Genomic DNA, 15,233 nt, shown 5'->3' on the forward strand with positions numbered 1-15,233 from the left:
CTTTCCTTTACTTATACATTATCTTAAATATTTTTTTATGCTTTTATATTGCTATATTTCTACAGATGAAAATCAAATTGGCTCCATACCTCCTTTCCATTGTAACCAAATTGTTCTAAAATGAACTCAACATATATACACACTGGTCATTCAGTGTCATTTCACTCTAATCTGCCCCAAGAGATCTATCAACAAGAACCTCAGTTCTTGCCTTCAGGGATGGGTTTTAACACATGTACCAAAGAGAAATTACTGCCCTTATAAGAGAGTAACTTTTCATAAGTCATGAAATTTTCCGACTCCATTAAAAAAATACTGCAGTTCAGAAAACAAAAAAAATTGAAATTTATCAGAATTTCACCATACTTTCATTTATGCATGTCAGCTCCTACCCAACTTCCTTTGGATCCAAAAATGCAGAGGTAGGGTTTTGCCAAAACCCTTTTTTCATCCAGAGCACATCAGCTGTTCAGTAGTAAAGGTAGGCTACTTCAAAGACAATTTTCCTTTAAAATGTTACTAATATATACTAACTGAATTTACACATACATGAAGAATTTTCCCAAAACTTGGCAATTCAGATTAATCTTCTGAGCAAATATCTGAGATTCTTGACCCTTGCCCTATCTTCCGATTAACCTTTTTTTTTTAATTTATTTTTTATCTTTTTTTCATCTCTGCCTTGGCACATGCTTGTAGGTAGAAAAGGAAAGGAGGTCAGCTTGCTCCAATCTGAAAAGAGTGAGATAAACTGGTGTAATTGTCCAGTGTGTGTGCTAGAGTGCCCTTGTGTTCTAAAAACAATGACCCCTGCTTCATCCACTAATCCAATAATACTTTTGTGATTACCCCATAACTGCAGGTCTGTATCCCAAGGGGATGGAGGCTTCATGACTTCTCCACAAGGCAGATGCCTTTTTCCAGGACAAAAGCAGGCACGGTGAACTACCAGAAGGAGGACAGAGGGCCTCTGTTCCCCACACCAACATCAGCTAACTTGGCACATACATTCACATACACTGTGGCAACACATTTGTGCAGCAGCTCTGAAAGGACAACATCATAGCAAATGCATTTCAATGCAAATACATAAAGAAAATGTGCACTTCAAATAAAGAATTCCTACATCTTACAGTATCTGTAGCAGCGCAGCAATCCCAGCATCTATAGAGCAACATGTAACACCGACAGCACAGCACCTAACATCTATTGCAACACAGCAAAGGGACCTCAGACGAACAGCAGAGCTGAGAATGCGACTGCCAGTGCCACTCAGCAGCTGTTCAGAAACCCTAATGAGGCACTACATTAGAGAAGGCATAAGAAGCTGAATATACAAATAACATTATATTGCCTTTCTATAAATCAGGGCGCTGTAGTCTCATCCTGGCTACAGTACTGGTCACCATGTCTTAGAAAACATTGTGAAGGCAGGGGCAGAGACAGCTTGCAGAGGAGTGATGAATCATCAAGGGCATCTCAGAGATTAAGAGAGATTGAGAAGATTAGGACTGTTTACTTTGGAAATAAGAAGAGAGGACATGATCACAGTATCTGAAGTACTTCAAGAAGTGTCTAAAACACAGAGTGGTGTGATTGAAAATTACTCTTTTCTATGTTTCAGACCACAGGACAAGAGTTGACTCAGTTAAATTAAAATGAGGAGGAATTAAAACTGACTCTTAGGAACCCGAGGGTAGTAACAGGCCCCTGTGGCCTTGCCTAGTCTCCCAGATGCCTCCCACACCCTTTCCCTTTCCAAATGGCCAAGGACCCCATTCCAGATGAGCCCAGCACCATCAGTCCCTGCCCCAGAAATATCTCCAGCACCTGTGTCACTGTATCATTGCTTGTATCTCTTTGGCTGACCCAGATGTATTGCCTCCATCTCCTTGTTGCTCACGGGACCAGCAAAGCCCATAGCTATTATGACCCTGCCCTGTCCTGCCATGTTCTGTGGAGTGGCAACCCTCAGCTTCTGGTCCTGTTCCCGAGAGAGCTGCCTGCCTGCAGCCATCTCAGGCCACCTGGAGCTGGAGGCCAAGTGCCCCATGAAACCCCCCATGGCCATCGAGCTCCAAGGGCTGGTCAGCATGTAAAGGCGGAGCACAGTCCTGCTGGCTGCCAGCTCCTGATGAAACTAAACCCCCTTAGGATTCCTCTCTCCACCAGTTTTTACCTAGACTATGCTGCAAATCTAGGTCCAGAAATCATCACATTTCTAAATCTGATGTTAAACTATTAAATGCATGACTAGTAGACAAAAGATATTGGAAATTCTTTGGCAAAACCAAAGCTTTTATTTGAAAAGTCCATCAGCTTAGTCACCAGAAATCACACAAGAGCCCATGTCACACTTGATCTATGACTTGGCATGGTGGTACTTGACTCTGGATATCCAAGTTACCTTGGTTAGAGTGATCTCAGCTATCCCTGCACCCTACTGCTTATTGAGATGACCTCCAGGCTCTCTCAAACATTCTGTGATTCCATGACACATTAAAAAATAGTATTTTAAAAATTGAATCCTTTACAGATCAGCGACTTATGAAAAGCCATCAATCTCTTCCTTTGAAGAATAAAGAGTGGGCATTATTTTTACTCCATCTCTGTCTAAGGCACTACTCTCGTGAGACTTCCCTGCTCTTAAAAAACAGGCCTAAAGGACAGTGTTTTCCAACAGTAGAAAGTTTGAAAAGCTAGCAAAAGTTTGTGTTTCCTTTATTAAAATGTATTGCTTCTGCCCTGTAGGACCTCAAAACCCCTGAAGCACCTTCATAAATTGTTGGAGTACATTATATTTGCACTTCTAGTTTCCAGTTAATTGATATGCTCTGCTCAGTTAAGACAAAGCTCCAATTTTCCCTTGCCAGTTTTTGGCTTCCTTTCATGTACATAATTTCAGTGGTTAAAGTCAAATTTACAGTATAAGTTATTCCAACTGTTTTCCTTCTTATAATGATGGACTAATTATTAAATTAAAAGAACACACATCATTTTTGCTGTATACCTTGAAAAGAGGTTTGGATATTTGTTTCTGTAATTATGCTTGTCATAAACATAGCTGATTATTTTGCCAGATATTAATTGAGGTTCATTTTTATGGCTTCTTCAGCTACATTTCCCTTTAACTTGCAGGTATAAAATATGAAGATAGCATTAATTAATACTAGATGTCTATGGGGAGGTAAGAATCACAGTGAGGCTCTGTGAGTGATCCAAGGAATATTTGTCTTCATAAGCTTATCATGCCTTACCAGGAAGAGGATGTATGCATTGAACTTAACTTAGAATGTGGAAATTAAACTAAAATAAAGCATTTTCTTAAGTAGGAGCTGTATAACTAATACAGTTTATCTGATATTCAGTGTTCCCCAGATCAGAATGCTAACATATAGGCTTTGGGAACTCAGCTGGAGCTTCTACTCATAGATAACAAAATTCTACTCTATTTATCATTAAAACCCACTTAATGCCTATTAAATAACAATGAGAAAATGTTCTGAAAATCAGGAGAAAATATTGATAATTTTGCTGCAGTGTTTTTGTCCAAGTAATTCTCTTATTTGTAAAGTTTCACTTAAAATAGTCACAATAAATGCAAGAGTCAAACTGGTGCTCTAAAAGAACAAATACCAATAGTCACTTAGCAGTTTTCATCAAAGGATTAGTGCAATCAAGACTTGAAAATTTTTCTTTCCATGACAATGATGAAAAATTTTCTCCTTTTGCCCTCAGTAAACATATGCAGGAAGACAGCTATATTTTGTAAAAACTTGTCAAGCAGGACCTGGTGACCCTGGACAGTGGAATCTTGAAAATCTCTCCATAAAGGTGTTAGAAAGGATTCTACAAGGCTGTATTCAGATAATGGCTTAGGTGGTCCCAGGCCTGGATTAAATTGCTTTAATGTTGTTCTTACCTTGCTTCAATCTAGCTCTTATTCTCAGTATGTCATACTATCAAGGATCAAAGCAGAACAAGAATACTTAATACTTAATAGCATGAAGATTTTCCCATACCATGGAACTTCTGAGATACAAAGAAATGACTCAGGCAAGCTATGCAGGGTCTTCCATAAGGAGACTTTATGTATATGGTTCAATAATAGAGACCTTGAATTTAAGTGACAAGAAGCCATTTTATGAACAGTATATATTGATTGAAGCCCTATATTTGTTTGCAGTCATTTTTATCTGAGTACAAGGCACATAATAGAAAAAATTTAAAAGGAAGGCAAATTCAAAAAAAAAAAAAAGAGGGGAAGAAATGGTAGAGATAGGGTGAAAGACTTTTGTGAGATTGTTCTGATTTCATGCAGTTGTTTTTCAGTTGCACTCAAATAGCCTGCCTGCAAGCTGCTTCAGAGAGTAGGAATGCTTTCCCTGTAATAATGTTTCATTTCTTATGCTGGTTGTACTGCCAAAATGTTACATAGTATGAGGCCAAGAATAAGTGTGATGAAGAATATTATCATGGCAAGAAAAATAACAGTTAACTTCCAAGAATAGCATGACCTCCAATGTATAAGTGTGATGAAGAGTATTATCATGGCAAGAAAAATAACAGTTAACTTCCAAGAATAGCATGACCTCCAATGTTTGTTTTAGACTGTAGAAATCAAGAACAGATTCTTCAAATAAATGAATTTTTAATTTGAATCACTTATTTGGAGTATTTTGATTGTGTCCATTTCACATGCAGACCACAGGCAGGTATTCAAGACCTTTAGTTTCACAGAAGAACACGTAACAGAGTAAATGGATTTTTTCTTCATGGCCTTCTTACACCTTATAACTATCTAATGGACTCAATATAAATCTGCAACTTCTCAAGTAAAAAATGAGACCATAGCTCTTATATTTAGTCCCACTGCACTCCACAGCCTTATTAAAGAGAATAGTTTCTTGTGGTGTTAAGTTATGCAGCAGGCATCAGTTTTTATTAAATATAGTACCCGTAAAAACCTCATTTGATAAGGAACTGGGTATGTTTTTAAAGATGTTACCTCAAGGAAAGTTCAGCATTTCAAATTAATGAGTTCATCTTTGAAATATTAGAGCTACAAATATTAAATTGTTTAAGAGTAGTAATTATAAAGTGGATATTATAAATAACAACATATGGCATCACTGTGAATACAAGGCTGAATTAATTCCTGAGGCTCTGATGCCATCCGTAAACCTCTCACAGTTTATGACTGCTGCTGAGTTCTTGAGTGAAATACAGCCTTGTGTTTACTCCAGGGCTATCTATTATGATGCATGTTATTCAAATGGATTCTTATGTTGATCCTCATGCTTTGCCTTGGAATTGTTTTCCCCCAATCATTAACACAGGCCTGTAACTTTTTCCCTTAATACGAGTACTCAGTTTTTTCAACAGAAAAAACACATCTGAACAGAGACACTGCCTTATTGATGCAACAAATCACATAGTCCACCAATTCACAGCCTTTCAACATTCATGACTGGAGTAAAGGGAGCAACTTTATATGGAAAGGAAGATTTAGAAGCATTTAATTCAGTTTTTCATCTGGATAAGAGAAACCAGTTCTGGCCAGCCCGCTGGCTTTCCATAGATCAAGCTCAATTCATGAAATCTAAGTAATGCTATTATCCCACAATTACCTTCTTGAAATTAATCTAAACATAAACCTCCTGGAAACAAGGCTCATCAGCCTAGCAGAGACAGCACAAAAAGTTCCTGATTTGGAGGCTTCCTACAGACACTCAAGAATTCATACTGCCTTGGCAGAGTCATATACAAATCAGAAGAATAACTGAGTAGTAGGTAAAGATAAGAGATTATAATGGGTTACGTTGTAGTACTATCAAGCTGGTAAGAGCTAGAATGCCATATTGGAAAGTTTTTGAGTATCTTCTGTGAACTGTGCTAAGGATGAATGTGGCTTTACTAAGGCAGTGTCTGTTCTGCTTCATATCTATTTCAGAAATGTTACAGGAGGCCTACTGTAAACCTAGCAGAAGGAATACGAATTCTTTCCAGTAAGTTGAAGGGTATTTGCTCAAGAAGTGCATATTGATCACAGAAGCAACAAGCATTCAGTTTCTATCCCATGAAAATTTAATTATTTATTCTAAAGCACCAAAAGTTTGCTGAAATCAATAAAAAAATAAATGCAAGAGTAATGTCCCTGGTTTAAATAACTAAAAAACAAAGGAATGTGAACAGTGAAAAGCAGTTTTTTGACTGACTCTGGAAAGATAATTTAACAGCCTGTGGTCAACCAAAAAATTTCAGTAGGACTTGCATGAATATCTAGACTTTTGATTAATGTATCCTCTAACTGCCATTTCCCAGTTTTGGCACTCCAGTTTGAGTATGCACTCATTATTTTAGTGAGAGTATTTGTTCATTATTTTAGCTTCTGCTTATTTTGACAAATTAAATATTCCTAAGAACACTCACGGAAATTAAAGTCAGCTGGTCTGGAGTGGCCCACATCTAGGCTGATTCCTCAGACTCCAAAACTTGGGACTTGAGGCAAAAAACCTATGGGAAAGGATAAATTATTTGATTGCTTTATCTCCCAAAGTATGACAGAATTAGTGGGGACACGGCCAGCTGGCATGAACCAACTAATGTCTATCATGGTATCAACACACTCTGTCCAGAACAAAGTATTTACAAGTTTGGGGTGAAAAGGATTTTGCTGGAGTTAAGTTGTCTGTGTCTGCAGAGGTAATTATTCTCCTTTCCCACTATGTTCCTTACAGTAGGACTTTGTTTCTCCACTGTAAGAAAGCAATCCCAAAGCACACTCACTGTTAGCATTTCAGGTTGTAGTCCTTCTGATTCTTCCAGAATGCCACACTAAGCTCTTGGTGTACTTCCCAAATGTATGCTCTAATTTATTAAAATGAAGCCCAAAACTGTGGAACCTTCTCTGGCTTCTGGTTTTGCCCATGCTGGTTACCTTAAGCGAAGGTGAAATTGAAAAGGAGAGACATCCCTATGGCTGTGGAACTGTTTTCAAACCATTATCTACATGAGAATACAATTGTTTTCAATCCTATATGATTCTGGGTCTACTAGCTTCTGTAAGCCTTAGTACTATCTGTTAGGTTTGGGACACCTCTGAAGTGTCAGTGGAGATCATTCCCCTCATATTGTCAGGTTATGACACCTCTAATGTAGAAATATGGCACACATATATGGTCATTTGATAGTCCATCTACTCGAATGGACTCCTAATCTGTCTTTTCTCACTTAATACAGAGTTTCTGCTGTAGTCCTGTAGCTTTCCTTAGTCATTTATCCCAGATTCTCAGGCTTCATTACTGCAAAAATCTCAAGACCGCAACATTTGGTTTAATTGATCAGCTTACACATTGCTGCATTCCATAACCTGATCATTAAATAATTTCCATTTTATAAATAGCATTTTAACAACTAAAACTATGCTGTCTTACAAATCAAGTAAGCTATGCTGCTAGAGAACTCACTCTCTAAGAATTTTTTTCTGTTCCTCAGGAAAACTTGGCAGAGCATTCAGCCTTAGAACCAAAATACAGCAGCTGTAATTAGTCATTACACTGTTCAGAATAATAGCCTGTATTAGGTGATCGTCACCTAAAATCCAAAAAGTTGTTTCTCTATATTTTAAATCAATTCCTAATCAGTTTCATATGCCCCAACACAAAAAACAAGAGTCTGTGCTTATTAGGCTGGATTTATGCAATAAATTCTAATAAACAGAAGATGTATCCTGCTAAGAAAGATGAAAATTTTCACAAACATGCCAAGATTAAAGGAGGCATATATTTTTCATGTCCCTGCCTATAATTCTATACTGTTGGAAGATTACTCTGGAATGCTAGTAGCCTACAAGAAGTCTGCATGCATCAATATTATTAATAGGGTGATTAAGGCTTGTTAAGACTTTTAACTAAACTAGAAGTTTTTCCAAGAACAAAGGTCACAAACGTTATGGAATTGCTTTTTTCTTTTGCTATCTTGCAGTGAATGGTAAAATTCCTTCCTGTGTATTATCCTATTTCTATGTCTGGTTGTGAATTGCTGCCCTAAATAATGAACTAAAAATACGAGTTCATTTCTGTACTGTATTATGAATGTGTTATTGCCACAGCAGGTAATTACAATCATTCACAGTGTGAATATGAGGTCTGAATAGTAAATTGTTCTGAAAACAGTCTTCTCCTGTGAATTTATGAATTTTCAATCTTACTCCTCGATACTGATTAATACTGTGTCGCCATTTAAAACTCAGGTCATTCAGCAGAACAGGCATCATACCTCAGAAGTCACGGAAGTGCAAAAACACTGGACAATAAAAATAAGGTCTTATGACAATAAAATTAATGGATATTATACCTTTATAGAATGAAGATGCAGGCAGTAAATATAAGAAATCATCAAAAAATCTTCTGCTACTCTTGCTAAGAGGAAAATTTAAAAAAAAATAGGTTGTTCAGGGTAAGAAAAAAAATTTCTTTATAGTGTCACTTGGTATCATTTTTACAGGGAGGGAGGAACAGTTTTCTACAGATAGGAAGGAAATATCTACACAGCAAAAAAAGAAAAAATACTGCATTAGCAAGACACTTTGTACCAGTGGTTGGAAGATTTGTACTTTGCAGTACTGTGCACTTAAGTTTTAAAGAAAAATCTGTTTCTATTAATCTGCAGTGACGATGCCTACCTTATAGTGAAAGATGTCTTCAGTGAATTTTGAGGCAGGAACTTTTCTGATTTTCTACTTGAGCTACGTTGCTGCAGTAGTGCAAAAGACACTCAGTAAAATGACTTACCTGAATTCAAAAGTACATCCTTGATGTTTAAAACAGGAATATGAAGTTGGGTATTGCTACACTTTTTCCAGTTTCCAATGTTGAATTTTTTTTTTCTGAGAAAAACATTGATTTTTAAAAACTTCTTTTGCAGTTTTTGAGTTCTCTTGTAAAATACATGTTCTTTTTGGTTTATTTTTAAAAAGTTCTTTTGCAGTTTTTGAGCTCTCTTGTAAAATACATATTCTTTTTGGTTTTTCAGTAACCTGCAGAGAATCAAACATGATCACATGGTGTGAAAAAAAAATTGTATGAAAGCAATTAAAAGATTATTTTTTAATGGCTTCATTGAAACAGAAAATTTTCAACTGGTATTCTTCCAAAATTCAAATTTTTAAATTATTTTAATGTGGATTTTTTTTCCTTCTATAAGAAAAAATCTGGTTTCAAATTCTGCTATCAATATGTTGGTTTTAACCCAAGATTTATTACTATATGTTGGCTTATCCATAGATTTAACTAGAATGGCCTTGTAGAATGCTGAGATTACTAAATATAATTGACATTTTGACATTTTAAAAATTACTCTTATGGTGTGTCTATATGACTAAGCCTTTGCCCTGTTTGCTGTGAAATAATTAATGAGATTGTTTAAAGCAATGAAATAATATAGATCCAGAAATGTCATTAAATATGGTACAGTTGATGTGATTAGTAATCTACATGCTATGTAATTGAAGTTATATGGCTTATTCTGTAGCTATTACAATCACCAAGCAAGAAAAGAATATGCATAGGTTTCTTCCATTTATGCCAGCATCAAGGGAACAAACAACATTGCTGAAATTATTAAATAAATTAAAAATGAGTCACACAAAACTACTTGAGTATCTCAGTCTCAGGCATTTCAGTGGAGGTTAGCACCTAACTCACTTGTTATCCCTGCACTACATAGGAAAGGCAAATTGATTTGGGAACCAATTTACTCCACTGGAACCTCTGCTTTTGACATATGACTTTACCTCATTCTAGGAAAAAAAAAAAAAGAAAATAGTATCTTGTTCAATACACAAGTATTGAAGCCGTTCTTCTGTCCTTGAGACAAGGTTCTTGGATGCTTAATTGGTGTGAGGAAATGAATACATCTAAGAAATACTTATCTGACCCATTTGCGAGAGGTACTGGAAGAGGTGAGATTTTAAAGCATATTCACTTAACTGTTTCGAGATTTGGAAATCTTTGGTTCAAATTTAGGAGAAGACTTGTTTCCTTTGTCTTATGCTAGATTTTTTTTTTCCCCACCAACACTTTGTCCATTATTCTTGTCTATTTACATGTTGTGCTAATTTAAGCTTTTCCTAGCCTATGTCTACACTGAAAAGAACCTTCTTAATTTAGATTTCAAAAAGCACAAAGCCAAAAAATACTAAAGTAACTTTATGTACAATATCTATGATTAATTATAGCCTGTTCTCTTCACAATCTCATGCTTTGAAGAACGAGAATTTTTCTCACAATGAAGAGGTTGTTACAGAGGCATTAGTTTTGTTTGGGTTTTTTTTCTTTGTTTGCTTTCTTAATTTATTTGAACAGAGATGGAGGTTGCAGCATGTAATACTATTGCAAATCACAGGTAAATTCAATAGCAGATGCTACTCAGGAAACTCTCCAGAGTATTTGAAGTCTTAGTGTAAGTAAAATAAATACTGTGACTAGGACATAAAGATCAAACAACAGAGATGCTACATTTTGACACAAGCCATAAGCAGGAATGAGTAAATACTCAAAGTTACTATCTCCGCCATGGCACAATCTCACTTGGACAGTGAAGGAAGAAATCTTCATAATGCCCATGACACTTTCCTGGTGCTTCTTCTCAGCATTAGATTGAAGTGATGTGCAGATACTGCCTCAGTTTGCACTGCATAAGTTTTTAACTTCTTTTAGTTCCTAAGTGCAGAGGTTCACACAGTAACACATGCTGCCACCTCTTTCTGGAACATCAGAACTACAAGAAGATGCATCAGCTGGCAGGTTAGCTTAGGATAATGTGATGAGAGAGACCATTTATTTATAAAACATTATAAAAGAAATGATAAAGCATCCCTGATTTGTTCTCTTCCTTTAATGAACCTCTAGATCAAAAGCAATGTCAATGTACTTCAAGTTCATAGGCTATATAGACATTAAGTGACAGATTCTGCTGCCACTTGCCATTCACTTTGAGTGGTAACTTTCATCTTAGAGGAAGCTATTGATGCTGGAATAGTATTTGAGATACTTAAGGATAACAGAATCCTATATTAATGCAACACTGTTCCAGATTCAATCTGATTGCTTCTGTTAGTCACTGTTCATGTAATATTTATGTATTCTGTGTAAGAGATAGTAAGAAATTCTAAGGCATGAAAATCTGATTTCTGTTACCCCATATCTGCAGGATAATCTGCAAAGTTTGCAACAGAACTGTGGGGATCTGTTAATCCATTGCATTTCATATTTCACATGTTCCCCTTGAGTGGCCTTGGCCACTCCCTCAATTTCTCCCTATTTTTTCCTGTACCCAAACCCCATCCATGGCCCCTGAGAAAACCATCCCGCACCCAGCCCACACTGTCTCACCACCACTGAACATCACGGGGACAAGATGTGATTAAAGCCATCTCAAACCCTCGTGAGAGACCCTTCTCTACCTTCTTTACCACCACTGCGCTGTAACGCTGCCGGCTGCCGGAGCCAGATCGCGGGGCTGTCCGAAATGGACTCGGGGATGCGACCAATCGCACGGCCCTAGGAAACCCTCACTGAGCTTTCAGGCTGCAGCAGCCTGCTAGGCAGAGTCCAGAGGTTGCAACACAGAACCACTTGTTTCCCTTAGGGCCTGACCAAGACCTATACAGTCTTATCCAAAAACGGCCTCCTTTATATTCTGAAGTGGGGAAGTCTGAGGTCTGCAAGTCCCTGAGCATATCTGGCAGGCAAAGCATCATCAGAGAGGAATGAACAAGGCTGGAGTGTTTTGGGTTGGTGAGACCAGGAAGACCTACCTTAAAGAAGTCTCTAGAGAGAAAGGAGTGCCATAGGAAAAACTGACACCTTTGTGATCACTATTAAACCTGTAAAATTCCCAACACCTTGGTATTGTCTGTCTACTTTAAAATTACTAATGTAGAGAAGGAAACTGGATGTGAGGAAAAAAAAAAAAAGACAATTAAAATAAACCTCTAATAATCGTATTTAACTGCTTAGTTGTGGGGTTTATATTTATATTTGATGCCTGTAATAGAAGGAAACTTGCTTAGCCTTCTGAGGAGAGACTTAAGAAATGGTGTTCAATAGTTACTTAGATCTTCCTAAGCAATAATCAATGAAGATTTGCAGCTTATGGAGCTGCAACCTGTCTAAAGTGTCTTTCTATCCAATGGAAACCTTTCAAGTCCTGCTGCCTAAGCATAGATACCTTCATGTACCTATAAGGTAGAGGAAGGAATGATCAGCAAATAAAGCAGTCAAATATGAAAGAGGATTTATTTCCTTTCCCATAAAGATCTTGACACGAAGTATGTCACACTAAATTTTATCATTTGCATAGTGTTTGCCATATTGACATATGAGAAAATTTACATTATATAAGACATGGCAAAGTAACTTCTAAATCTGCTTTACTCCATTCGGGAATGAAGCACAAAATCTTTGATGAAGTACACAGACATAGAGATATTTTAGACAGTGTGAAAGTACATATCACATCTTTTTTAAATCAGTGGCCAACATGAAAAACTTCAAATTGCATTTGAAGTTTTAAAATAAAAGTGAGGTTGTAGGAGGTACTCTAGTGTTAGAAAAAAGAAATTATGATAACAGCAATAAGTTGGGTACACAAGCAGGCATGTATAAAGCACAGAGAGCATCACCTGAACAGGATGAGCAAACTCTTTTTTTTAGTTTATCATTGGGGCAGGGGGTGGGGCAAGGAGGGGGGCTAGGTTTTTCTTTTATTAATTTTTAGGGGGTTTTTTTCTGTGATTGATGATATTGGTTACCCCTCATTCAAAACCCCAAAGCATCATCTACTCTTACCTCAAAAGCTGACATTGATATACTTCAGATCCAACACTGTTTGAATTCAGGTTTTAATAGTAATTTGTACTCAATACTTCAGTTTTTCCTTTTCTTTTTTACCTGCAACTAACTGTTTCTATATCTCCATTTCTAAATGGTAGATCGTAGTATACATGTTCTGAAGAGATGTTTAGTTTTGCCTAAAGAGATGTTTTTAGTTTTTCACATTGATTATGTGAAAGTTTATTATTACCTTTTTACCCAATATAGTTTTTTGTGTAGTTGTATAGAGGAAGCTTAAAAATACCTAGGAGCTTAAAAGTAGATTTATTATTTAGCTTTGTGCTTTACACATCTTGTGCTGAATGTAATCTTGCAAACTATCCCAGGAGGTACAGAACAGATGTAATAGATGTAGTTGTGGTGGATTTCAATAGGAAACACAAGAGGTTTGTCTTTTCCAAATTTTCTGGAGATTTATATGTAGAAAAAAACCTTAGATAGTTCTAAAAATCTGGAAAATAGGTTCAAATGAATAATTCAAAACTTTTCATTCCATTCCAAGCCATTTTGTGTGAAGAAGCTGTTTGTTTACAGGATTTCACCACACCAAATATACAAAGAGTGAGAAATATTCCCATTTCTCATTAACCTAATGAAACTTGAGGATCTAGGAGATGACGCTATTTCAAATGCTGGCAGGGGGTTCTTTCAAAACAACATATGAAAGTATAGTCCTACTGTTGACTACTATATATTTATCACTATTATTTAATATGGTGATATATTCACTGTAATAACAACTTAGAGGTCAGCAGATGTTAGATGGTCTTATATAAAAATATGTATTTAAAAATTTTAAAAGTTAGTTTGATTGGACCTGACATTTGCAGACTGTATTTGGGGTGGTGTTCCTAAATTTTTTCACCTGTTTTTGTTTTTGTTCTTGGTCACAACTATTTATCACCAAAAAAAAAAAAGAAAAACAAACCAACCCCACCCCCGAAAAAAAGGCAAACAAAATCTACTGTTATGTGAGCAAACACAAAACAATTCATTGTGAAAGAAAGAAAGAAATTCCACAGATAAGGTTTATATTACCCAATTCTGATTGTTAAAACTTGTTTTGTTTGACCTGTTTATCTATGCTGTGTCTGTAGTGAATGGACCATCTTACTGGACATTCCCAATAATACTCATCAACTTACTTCAGAAAACTTTTTCAGATGGGTTGAGTTGCCTTCTAAAGTGTCCTGGCTCTCTCCATCAACTATAGAAGGAATCTAAACCATTTAAAAGCTATTAAAAAGCACCAAATTTATATAAAATGCACTGCACCTGTGCAACTTTCTTGTTCTTTAGGTAATTAGATCAGAGTGATCCACAATGCACACATAGTATCATTGTGTAGAGATATTTGAAAATGTGAGCCACATTCTGTCATATCAATGTTTCCAACACTGTTGTAATTGCCACATGTTGGCATAAAGAAAATTCATATGGCCAAAGGAAAACCACATTAGCATTACTTCTACTTTTTAGAGTCAACTTGTTTATCTGCACAGAACGATCAAACTATACTTAAGGAAGCATTGCAGAAAACTATACACTACTCTTCCACCTCCCCCCACAAAACACACAGGCAGACAGAAGCAGATAGGCTCAGAAAGACTAAATCACTCAATTAATTTATAAAGGTAGAATATTGGGGGAAATAAAAAAGGTCTGTTCAGTTTTGAAGCCTAAGAAATGAAAAAAACTAAGTTAAGGAAAATTTCTATGTCAATTCTCTATAGCCTGACTACCTTATTTTTTGTTTAGAACATAAAATCAGGCAACTGCTAGAACATAGCTCACGAGATTCAAACAGATGAACAGACATGATTTAGACACATCAGTTTTATTCATTTTAATGGACTTTTTTTTTTTTACTTCTCAGCAATTTGCTTTTGATGTTTATTGAAATCACGTATTTAATGAGCAATCAGGGTAGACAAAATATACTCAAATTTAAAGAATATAAATAAGATAGGGAATTGTAGTAATTTAGAAACAGTTTTAATAAAGGTTTTATTATTATGCAAATACTTAATTAGAAAAATAAATTCAGATTGGCTTGTAAACAAACTAAACATGATTAAAAAATTATTAGAAAACAGAACATCTGCAAAAATAATCTGAAAAATACACAGTATTCTGAAATCTACTGTGAAACAGTACTCTGAAATCAGAAATAGTAACAGGAGCTTTGAGATTAAGCTGGACAGTAAGCTATATGAAAACATAATGCCTACCTTGTGATTCAGTTTTAAAAAAATCTCCAATATGCTACTTGAAAGGTGCTAAAGTACCCTTTTTTTTTTTTTTTTTTTTTTATTTTCCTAACTATAATCAGGA

This window comes from Coloeus monedula, assembly GCF_965178545.1.
Source record: "Coloeus monedula genome assembly, chromosome: 1".
Lineage (NCBI taxonomy): Eukaryota > Metazoa > Chordata > Aves > Passeriformes > Corvidae > Coloeus > Coloeus monedula.